The 12,569-nt window shown below is 32.5% G+C and overlaps 1 protein-coding gene across 2 annotated transcripts in view; it reads left to right on the top strand.

The window, feature by feature from the left end:
- Positions 1–280: 280 nt before the first annotated feature.
- LOC134235157 (uncharacterized) overlaps positions 281–12,569 on the top strand; it is a 41,014-nt gene continuing 28,725 nt past the window's right edge. Inside the window, exon 1 of one of the 2 annotated variants that reach the window (XM_062717287.1) lies at positions 281–317. The gene's annotated coding sequence lies outside the window, so the exon portion shown is untranslated. Of the gene's footprint in view, positions 318–10,764; positions 10,804–12,569 lie in introns of those variants that run through there. The other variant, XM_062717266.1, reaches the window with a different exon arrangement.

Raw genomic sequence — 12,569 nt, 5'->3', positions numbered from 1 at the left:
TGTGAGGGTGGGTTCATGGGGACAGATTCTTGAATCTCTTGTACTCAATTCAATGCATATTTTAAGAGTGGAAAAGGAGACCCTGAAGAAAATGTATGATTTACCTTAATTTTTATTTAACTTTAGAGGGCGCAAGGGTGTGTTAGGGGGGGGGGGGTTAGATGTTTAACCCCCTCTAAAACTGTCAAATGTTCATTTGTGCTTATACAGCTAATTCGCTGTAGGCAATTATCCATGCAATTACTCACGAGAAAAAAATTTGGGACAAGTTCAGCTTGACAATCTATACATTCTTCGTACTCAGTCTGTGTAGACAGGTAAGTGTTTATTTATCATTGATATCAGTACGTGCTGGGGTTTTCCCCACAAAATGGCAATTACGTTAATGTTATATTTTTAAAAATTTAAAATATATAAACAATCAATTAGTATTGGTTATGTAGTACACGTATGTGTCTGATAAACCTGCTCGGTGACCCTCGATTCGTGATTTGAACGTAAATACATTTTCATGCATTTATAGGGACGAGGTAAAATGTTCAATAGTTTACCCACCCACCCCCACTCCCCCCCCCCCCCCCCCAAAAAAAAGTATTGTTTTTTCTCAAGACGACGTTTTTGAAACAATATAGAAAAATCTAGAACGTTCTAAGTTAAACCCTCTCTTATTTTTGCGCAGAGAATGGCTTGCCTGTCTGATATCGTACGAAGGAGACAGGAACTGTCAGCCTTTGCAATCGAATCACCTCGCCCTTTTCCGTCGCACGCTAGCCTGTGACGGAAAAGAGCGAGCTGATCCGATTAATGACGCCTTGGGTGTAAATTTCCAAAGTGTGCAAAAGAGGGGGGATTGGTTCTTATGTGATTTTTTTATAAGACAATTTCGTCGATTTTTAAATCTCTATTATTTAATTAAGAACCTAAATTTAACTGAGTTGTTTCTAGAGCTTTCCATCTGTGCATGTTAATGTTCCCGCTAGATTTGATAGGTTGTAGTAATATACAAAGTATACATATATTGTAAATGTAGCTTATTAAATCATGCATAACATAATTTACTTTTTTTGCAAATTATCATTAGTAGAAAGTACATTTCACGTTGCTGTAAAGCCTGCAAAAGGCTGGGTATGTGTAATATGAAAGAAAAATAGATCTAAAATAATTGTGGAAGGATCCAAAGACTTCTCACGCCGTTGTGGTAAACTGTAACATAAAATTAAAAAAAAAAGTATTAAAAAAAAATGACAATTTGCAGTCAACGTTTATGTTTACATGGTTTAGTCTGATTCTTATAGTAACTGTTAAAGGAAGATAGTCATGCTTATTTAAATAAATAATACAGTGGAAATTCAAAATTATAAAAGTTAATTTACGATCCCATTGCATAGCAGGATGTGATCCCCAAAGTCACGGATCAGGATCATCAAACAGACATAGACCTTAGTCAAAATTCCTATCATCTATTAAAAATTGCGTCTTCATCTGAGTGAAAAATTCTCAAGAGGGACGTTAAACAATATACAATCAATCAATTAAAAATTTGACCAAATTATTTATTACTTATAACTGTAACTCTAAATTTGCCAACAACAAAATTCCCCCTTTCTAGCTTTTGAGAATTTTTATTAAATACAAAAACTTACCAAAAAAACATGATTTCCTAGTCTATCATTCTTATAAATATTTTGATATCTAATACATTTTCCCCTTTTTGTTAAGATTTATAGATTTATAACCGGTAGAAATAAAAAAAAATCATAGTTTTAATTAGAAAAAGAAGTTTGAATTAAAAAAAAATAATTCTAGAACTGATGTCCCTCCATAGTTTCGGATTCAATAGACTTGACATTTGCAAACTTGTGAAGTGACTTTGTGTTTTATTCAGCTAAGTATGAAACTGATACGATTACAAGTTTGGAATTACAAACTTACAAGTTTGGATTTACAAACTTACAAGTCTGGATTTACAAACTTACAAGTCTGGATTTACAAACGTACAAGTCTGGATTTACAGAGTTACAAGTCTGGAATTTTTAACACGATTATACCCTCCATATAAACAAGCACAATAATGCTCCATCCCTTGCATCATTCCACGTTTTGCTCTTTCTGAATATGTCTCTCTGATTCTCTCTATGCGTTCTTGCATCTATCGTCCATATTTTACACCAAGTCTTTTTCATTGCATATAACGTCTAACTTGATTATGTAGAGCTTTGCTTGGTTCTGTAATTTGTTTGATGAGGGTATATCACACTACAATGTAAATCTTACCGTGAAATTTTCTTGTAAACTTCGATATTCGTTGCTTTTCTCTCATTTAAAAAATAAAACCCTCCACTAAAGCGAAGACTTAAATATAATCGGTTTTTTTCGATATCAAATTCTTTCAAAATAGTTCGTTTTGTTTTTGGTTGTTTGTTATAATTTTATTTTACCCACCTCTTTTATGGCATGTACAGCATTTTGTATGGAACGCCATAGCTGCCTTATGTGGCTATTTTATATTATGCTGTGGTTATTTTATATAATGCTGTTGTTATTTTATATAAATATAAAATATGAAAAAAGCACAGCATAATATAAAATAACCACAGCATAATATAGAAGAGCACCATCTTCATATAAAATAACCACAGCATAATATAAAATAGCCACATAAGGCAGCTATGGCGTTCCATAATTTTGTATATGTCTTCCAACCTTATGATGCTTATCAGAGGGTCAGCTTGAAATGCATGTATATTGAACCTAGCTTTCAATGTGATAGATTACAGGATTTGAATTCTTATTCTATAGTCTGGGTGACCCCTTCTTTACCTATATGTGCAACGGTACGGTGTCATTATGGTCCTTGGGGTCAGAATGAGTAATATTTTGCCTGATGTTTAATACTCTATATATATTATGTTTATTCACCAATCAAGGGCCCTCGGGGGGCATGAACAAATTATTACAATATGAATATTGATTACAATTCTATATCATAGATGTATAATATAATTTGACTAGTGATTAAGTTTGACAGTGAGAATTATTAGTGCATCACAAGAAGATGTATCTCAGTCTCCTTTTCTGATCCCAATTTTGTTAAATAATTGTTCTTCTGTCATTTACTTTCATAAATGACACATTTCACTTTCACACAATGTTATTTCTATTTGCCTGCTTTTAACAAGATAAAAAAAGAAATAAAGAAAGCTCAGTTGTTTGGCAGTAGAACAAAAGAACATAAAGAACTTTTGTGAAAAATAAAGAATGACTCCAGTTTAAAGTTTATATATTAGAAAACACGCAATTTGATATTCAGGCCTAGTTAAAAAAAAAAAACGTTTTAATCTTTTGATCAGTAGCGCTCCCCTATTATATGCACAATTCTCTAAGTTCATTATAATTTATGTGATTTCCTGTGTAATAAAAAAAATAAAATGCATACTTTTAACATATAAAAAAAAATCAATATAAAACAAATCAATTTTATTTACAGTGACTGTTTAATCAAAAGTTTTCCACACTAATGTTAAAGTATAAAAATGCATTCTCCAATAAAATAAATAACGTAGATTATAATTATGTTTTATCTTCCTTCGATTTGAAATTATAAACTTGACAGTAGGTGTGATATTTACATAATATGAAGTATTTGACTGACATTTTTTAATACCTATTTGCATGAATGCATAACGTAAATATTGAACTACACGTGGCATTGCCAGTTTGTACAATATACCAGCTGTTCAAAATGGATCCCATATTAAACTACGTTAACGTACGTATAGCTACATCTTTACCAATTATTTAGTCAAAAGATCGTGCAATTTAGGGATAATCTTGAAAGACATATGAAATTTAAGGGTTAGTATTGTCATTGTAGTTTGGCATTTCTTTATCAAAATGTCTTTATCAAAACTATTTATATGTTAGCATTCCTTTGCGTCCATACGTTAATGTTTATAATGGTTTTTATTTTGAACTTATTATAAAGTAATTAGACAATAGGTGAGATAAGATAAGATTTATTAATACCAATTTGGGGCTCATCAGGGCATGCAAGTAAAGAATATAAAGGTCAATATTTCATGCAGCCTTCAAATAAAGCTCAGGAAATGACATGGGCATGTTTATTATTTATACATTATCAATATCCCGATAAAGTGCAAACTCAAAAATTAATTTGTGCATTTTTGGAGGGGTAGGAGTGGAGTGCAAGAACTGTTTATATCTTAATCCCATTTCTGAAAGAAAAAGAAAACCGGTGAATGTTTGAAAGATAATGCGTGACCTGTATAACATCCAATGGAGACGTTATTATAAATAAATTTTTAAAATAAATGTATAAATTTTAATATAAAAAACCTTTTTATCCATACTGGTACTGGTTGCATTAAATGTTCGCATTTTCTAATTTTTTATATGAACAAGTTATATTATAAGACATCTTTTTATTGTCAATGCAGGTACAACACAGACATGAAATAAGTTCTTATCATGCATATTATCTCTGCATTTAAATACAAGTATACATTTACTTCATAATCATGCATATGACTATAGAAAACAAGAAATGTATAGTCTTAGCAGAACTATAGATCTGTGTAAATACATGTACTGTGTATGTCAACTTATCTGATCTGTCACTTTTGTTTTACTTTAATTAGTTATTGACAAGAAATATAACTCTTCTACTATATGTTTGTTTTATATCTTATTATTTTCGAGAGTTATCTTTCCCATAGTGTTTGTACACTTTATATCAAGCCAATGTCATAACCCATTTATTTAAAACACTTAGCAATTTCTTCTCCATCTGCCATGTTCTAAGAGTTCAAAATTATATCAATAATGTTTGAAGTAGAAAACAATTAATTGGCCCAACCATGAATTCATGGAGGCTATAAGCTAGGTCAAGTTTGTTTACGAAACGAATTGCCACTGCCTACATGCATATTAAACATTGTTAAAACATTTTTCTAAAAGACATTTCAAAATATCATTTGTTGTTCTCAATGGGAATTCATTTTCACATTTAACATTAGATTAAAAAAAAAAATTATTGATTCAATCGTTTAAGAAAAAAAAATTAATCGTCGGAAAAAACATGGAACAACACTTGGTTCATAGTTTTTCCCCTCTCCAAAACGCTTTGCCGCGTACTAATAGCGATTACATTTATCGTCTTTATATAAAAGACGAGGCACAAGATGAATTTATAATAAATGAATAAATAAATAATAAAAAATATAAATAAATAAATAAATAACTGAATGAATGGAGAAGTAAATAAAATAAACATAGATTTTTAAAAAAAAAAATATTTGTATGCAAGGGAGAACATTCATGTTAACCATGAAAATATAGAAATACATTCAAAACGTTGCTATAAAAAACATGTCCTGATCTATTTACTACTTTTAAGTTTGGTTCATTTGTTCTAGTTTTTAAAGAATAAAATTCTTGAAAAATCACTGTCATAAACGATAATTAAATCGCAAGAAAATTGTCTAACTTAATTATCTGGTGATGTCCATTTGAATTACAAGTCTCTTTTATTGTTATCCTGAGTTTAGCGCATGCGTGAGATAAAGCGGTAGTCTTAAAAAAGGCTCCGAATATTTTTTAATTTTTTCTGTTATTTAATCGTTTGAAGTCAGTGAAATATTGGGATTTTGTGTCTTATATCCATTGGAAAGATGATGTTCGGGAATGGAGCCTGGAAACGCGATGAAGAAGACGAAGAAACGAAAGAATAAGAATGTAAACATCAGTGGTGAGAGTGAACAGAAAATTCGTGTGAGTACTAATCAAGCTTCAATACCAAGAATCCACAGTATGGATCCTCAAAATGCTCAAATCAATGCAAGTATGTGCAATCCCGCCATTATGCAACACTCAACACCTAATGCAAGTTCAAACTATCAAGGAAACGGCCAAAACGGTCAAATCAATCAGTTCAACCCGTATGGGCCCCCAGGTCCTCAAGGTCAATTCGCTGGTTTTGTGTCACCAATAGCCAGTCAACCGAATCAACAAGAATTCGATATACGTGACGCTCTGAAAGCTATGACAGATAAATTGGAAAACGTGTCAAACAAACTGAACAAACTCGATCTAATTGACAAAAGATTAGGGGAATTAGAAAAAAACGTCATAACCACAAACGATGAGCTAAGGAAAATGAAAGCTAAAATGGGTGACATGGACGAGGGCCTGCATTTCCTAAGCAAACAATATGAAGATCAACGTAGCGAAGTTAAACAAATAAAAGAATCGGTGGTCCAGATCAGGAAAAGATCAGAGGTCATGGTCGAAGAGAACAAGACTGTAATATCTGAGCTCCAGACAGTGAAAAACAATTTATTTGACCTGAATGAACGACACCTGGATCTCCAAATGCGCACAATGCGGGATAACCTTATCTTTGACGGAATCCCAGAAGCTCAAGAAGAAGATACAGAGGCAGTTTTGAAAGAATTTATCCACACTGTAATGGGAATCGAGGAGGAAATCCAGTTCCACAGAGTACACAGACTTGGAAGGAAAATTCCAAATAAACACCGCCCAATTATAGCAAAATTTGTGTTATTTAAAGAACGCGAGAGAGTAAGAAGAGAGGCCCCCTCCAAGCTAGTCGGAAAACCATTTGGGGTCAATGAACAATATCCAAAGGCTATAAACGACCGAAGGAAACTACTCTATCCGCACTATAAGCAAGCAAAGCGACAAAACAGAAAAGCGGTGATGGTCGCGGACAAGCTTTTTGTCGATAGCGTTAGAGTCTATCCATCAGACCCACTGCCCGATGACAGACTGGTACCAAACCGTAGCCATTATGCGCCTGCCATCCCCATGGAATCGGCACCCTCTTCCAAATACAGATCAACTCTATGCCTGAACGTCACGCCGCCTTCCGCCAGCAACCCAGAATTACGCGTTGCGAACACGGAAGACTAGGATTACCATAGGGAGCAAAACACCGGATGTGTAAACATTGTAAATAGAGATAACGACTCTCTCACCTCTCCAGCAATAATAAGTAATTCAGAATTAAAAATTGTTAGTTTGAATGTTTGTGGGCTCTTATCTAAACTTCAAATTGTAGAATTTATTGAATTTATTAACCAGTATGACATTGTTTGTTTAACAGAAGCAAAAACTGATGAAGCGGACATTATCGATATTCCTAATTTTACAGTATTTAGTAAACATAGGTCAAAATTAGCAATACGGAAATCTGGTGGTATTATAGTATATATTCGAGATACTCTAGCTAAATATGCTACTGTTATTAAAAACGAATGTGACAATGTACTGTGGATTAAAATTGCAAGTAAAAAAATGGGTAACATAGATGACTTGATAATAGGAACTGTTTACATACCACCCTCAAATTCTCGCTTTTCCTCTGTTGAAATTTTTGATGCACTTGAAAGAGAAATATCAAACATAGCAATTGAAAATAAATGTATATGCTTAGTTGGTGATTTTAATAGTAGAGTGTCAACTGGAAAAGATTTTTTAAAATATTTAGAAACTGTAACCCCTGTTATTGGTGAAAATATTTTACTTGAAGAGTATATTGATGTAAACCAATTGGAAAAATACAATTTTGCTGTTGAGAGAAAATCTAAAGATTTAGTTATTAATCAATATGGAAGAAGACTCCTAGATGTTTGTAAACAGTGTAATATGTTTATACTTAATGGTAGATCAAGAGGTGATAGTGATGGGGAATTAACTTGTAAACAAACAAGTGTTGTGGATTATTGTATAGCCAATATTGATTTTATAAAATATGTGTCAGATTTCAAGATATTACAATTTTGCACACTTTTTTCAGATGTGCATAATCCTATTGAAGTTTCATTTTTGTTTAGAAATGAACATTGTATAGGGTGTAGAACTGATGATCAACCTCCTGGCCTTTGTTATGTAGTTGCTAAAAACTGGGATACTGATAAAAAGTTGAACTACCAAAAATATGTTGAAGAAAGGGTGAATGTAGTTAAAATCCTTGAAAATGATATAAAAAACTGTGCAGTTGAAGATACTAATTTGGAGTTTATTGATAATATTGTAGATAGGGTTGGTGAAATCTTTGTAGAAAGTGCTAAAGAAGTATTTGGCACAAAACAAATTTATACAAACTGTAACAAAGAAATCAAAAATTGTAAAGTTAATAAACCTTGGTTTACGACTGATTGTAAATGTGCCAGGCAAAACTATAGAAAAGCAAAGAGACTGTATAAAAAATTTGGTGGTTCTATTTTCAAAACAAACTTGTATGAAAAAGAAAAGCTGTATAATCAGAAACTAAAACTTGCAAATAGTAAACATAGAACAGAAATGAAAAAGAAACTAAGATACCTACGCACTTCAAACCCTAAAGAATATTGGAAAATTTTAAATACAAACATAAACAAACAAAGATGTATGGCTGACCTAAACGATCTTTATAATTTTTATAAAGACTGTAGCAATATGCAATTCAATGAATCAAATGATAACTATGTTTTGAATGAGGAAGAACTGCTTCTGGTATCTGATATGCAGTTGAATCACTTTATTAATCAACCAATCACACATGATGAAGTTCTTAAAAGTATTAAATTATTGAAAAATAATAAATCTAGTGGTGATGACAGAATTATAAATGAGTACATCAAGAGTACATCTGACTGTTTACTGAACTTGTATGTTGAGCTGTTTAATAGAATATTTGATTCTGGAATAATTCCCTCACAGTGGACTAATGGCAATATAATACCAATATATAAAAACAAAGGTGATAAATCTGATCCTAAAAACTACAGACCAATTACATTAATAAGTTGTTTGGGTAAATTGTTCACTTCCATTATGAATGAGAGACTAAATAACTATGCTGACAGAGCTCAACTTATCTTGGAGAACCAAGCCGGTTTTCGAAAAGATTTTTCTACTCTGGATCATATTTTTTCATTATACTCACTTATTGAACTGTTTAAATTATATAAAAAGAAACTATACTGTGTTTTTATAGATTTCGAGAAAGCCTTTGACTCAGTCTGGCGATTAGGTCTTTGGAATAAAATTTTATTGAACAATATAGATGGCAAATGTTTTAAAATTATAACTAATATGTATAAGGATATTAAATCTAGAGTAGTAGTTAATGGAGTATCATCAGAAATGTTTTCATGTACTGTTGGAGTAAGACAAGGTGAAAATTTATCACCATTTTTATTTGCATTGTATTTAAATGATCTTGAAGGTTTTTTGTTTGACAAAAATGTAAAAGGTTTGAAAAATCTGTCTGAGAAAATTGAAGATGAACTTAATATATATCTGCGGCTTTATGTTTTACTTTATGCAGATGATACTATTCTATTATCAGAATCCCCTGAAGATCTCCAGTACCAACTTGAGATGTTTGCTGAATACTGTAAAAAATGGCATTTGAAGGTTAATAGTGCTAAAACAAAAATTGTTCTATTTGGTAAAGGTAAAAGATGTAATAATAATACATTTAAGTTTGAAGGTGTTCCATTGGAAATTGTTGAAAATTTTAAATACTTAGGAGTAACATTTAGTAAAAGCGGATCTTTTAATTTGAATATTAAGGATATGTATGAAAAAGCTACAAAAGCAATGTATGGTGTTCTTGGAAAATGTAGAAAACATAATCTTTCAATTGACTGTAAACTAGATATGTTTGACAAAATAGTGAAACCAATTTTGTTATATGGTTGTGAAATATGGGGATTTTGTAATGTTGCTCTTATAGAGAGACTTCATCTAAAATTTTGTAAGCATATATTAAATCTTAGGTCTTCCACGCCTAATTTTATGGTGTATGGAGAACTTGGTAGATATCCTCTATCGATTAATGTTAAAACTCGTATGATTTCTTTCTGGGCAAAACTTGTGGTATCACAAGGCACTAAAATGTCATCAAAACTATTATTTGTGTTAAAAAATTATGATATACCATGGTGTAATGCTGTTAAAAATATTTTGAATGAGTGTGGATTGGCTCATGTATGGCAACAAAACTCTATTAATATTACATGGTTAAAGAATAAGGTGCAAAATATTCTTGTAGATCAATTTAAACAATTGTGGTATAGTGATATGTATAATTCACCAAAAAGTCTTAATTATAGATTGTTTAAAAAGTCAATAACATTTGAGAAATACTTGTTGAATTTACCTCCTAAACTTTCTATGAAATATTGTATTTTTAGAACTGGTAATGCTAAGCTTCCAATTGAAACAGGCAGATGGTATAATATTGTAAGAGAAAACAGAATTTGTCACTTGTGTTTATGCAAGGAAATAGGAGATGAATTTCATTATTTATTTAAATGCACTGACCCATACATTAAGAATTCTAGATTAAATCTATTGCCCAAGTATTATTACACAAATCCTAATGTTTTTAAGTTTGACCAACTATTTAATTTGAACAGCAGGGAAAAATTAATTAAGTTATGTAAATTTATTGGAACTATAATGGAGAGAGTCGGCTCTCTTGGTCTGTGACATTGTCATTTTTTTTTTCTTTTCTTTTTTTCTTTGTCTCACGCATGCTTAATTAATTAATTGTAAATATTTTGTGTTATATCCTCTCTATACTGTTTTGTACAGTTTATGAGAATAAAGTCTTGTCTTGTCTTTATCTACTATCTATTTCACTGCTGTTTTAAACTAAGACTTCCTGACAGTTGGTCACGTTTACATGTTTTTTTTACTTTTAGTTTGTTAGTTGATGTTCAGGAAACATGTGTTAAATTTACTGTGATGGAGACTGATATAAACCTGAAGGTTAGTGCACAATATGCTTTAATAATGATATAAAAAGGGAAAACACCTCCTCTTAAAACTTTTCATATCCCCATTATAAAAAATAATGGAAAGGTGTTCGCTTTGTTATAGAAATCACTATTGGATTAAAAAGCTCAATGAAATAGAAATATAATGATTCAATTTTTGCTGTTTTTAAAGCCAATATAAACTTCAAATATAGGTATGAATAGTTTTGGAAGACTATTTCACTTGCTACTGACTTCTACTCATGTGAACATCATGTCTAAAGGAATAATATAATTATATAATTTGGATGCACGTAGCGGCAGTTAAAAAGGACCCCCCCCCAAAAAAAAAATCATTGTGTCAATTGCTGACTGACGTTTTTCGTACTTATTATAAGTCCATTGATGATACACTGAATTTTTCCGTTATTTTCCGATCATGACAAGTAGCACACAGCGGGTGTGACCGGTGGGCAGGGATGCTCACTCTTCCATGGTATCTGTACATGTACCTGATCCCACTTCTGAAGTTGTGGGGGTCCGTGTTTGCTCTGCTCCTATTTTGTATTGTTTTATGGATTTTTGATCCTAAATACCATCTCCATATGGTTCATTGCAGCTGTGGTCAACAGCTCACTGAATACACAATACACTATATACACTGAGATAACGAAAGACCCAAGGGTCTTAACGGTCACCTGAGAATAAGGAACAGCACTGTTAGGGATCCATAGAAGTATAAAACAAAATAAAATGATAGACAAAGCAATGTTGCCCAAGAATTTAAAAAAAATCTGGTAAAAAATATCCTTTCTTATTAACATACTTGTAATTGATCCCTGTGATCTCTTTGGGATATGTGGTTTTCCCAAGTCTTACAGGGATGAAAAGGAATGCAAAATATAAATATTGAACGACAGTTGCGGCTTGCAAATTGTGTAAGGTATTCAGTATACTAGCACACAGAATAATATGTTTTTGTCACTTGCCCAGTTCTACAATTCAGTACACTTGCAATTGGTTGTGCAATATGACTATTTGCCACTTGTCATTGATAACAATTATAATAGGTATGCAGGGACCCTGACATTCACTTTGTTTGTACCCTTCACCTATATACAGTGGAGCCTCATTTATCCGGACGCTTTTGTTCCTAGTCAGTTTGTCTGGATATGTGAAGCGTCCGGATACCCGAATCAGTCACCAGTTAAACAAGACAATATAACATCTAAAAAATTCGTCCCGATGAAAAATCGTCCGTATACTGAAGCATCCAGATATCTGGGGCCCGGATATCTGAGGGTCCAATGTATACAATATGCTAACTCTGCTTGAAATTGGTTCAGTGGTTCCAGAGACAAAGCTGAACACGTTCAAAAGTTTACGACCGACGAAGTGTGTGTATACGACGAATAACGATGGACAAAACAGATAGCAATTGGTCACCTGGTAAACTCCTATATCTTAAATAATATGACTACCTAATAATTAGTTGGTGCGTCGGGAGTGGTGGCCAATCCACTACTCGATGAATCCAGACTTCCAGCACAGATCATCTCGGCGGTGCCATATCCAGCAGGATGCCTTTTCTGCTATTTTTTCCCAGTCTCCTTGCTGCTTTCTTGTACGTTCTTCCTGATACACCTAATCGCATGAGCAGCTTCCACAGTGATTGCTCTGGGAAACCTCAAAAGCCAGACTTTATTGGAAACAACCAGGCACTCCAGCCTCTTTCCCATCACAGGGACGTAGCAACAGGGGGGAGGGGGCAGGGGCGGG

The sequence above is a fragment of the Saccostrea cucullata genome, unplaced genomic scaffold, assembly GCF_032062105.1.
Source record: "Saccostrea cucullata isolate Sc308-1 unplaced genomic scaffold, CSIRO_AGI_Scuc_v1 ctg610, whole genome shotgun sequence".
Classification (NCBI taxonomy): Eukaryota; Metazoa; Mollusca; class Bivalvia; order Ostreida; family Ostreidae; genus Saccostrea; species Saccostrea cuccullata.
This window is presented reverse-complemented; position numbering and strand designations above follow the sequence as displayed.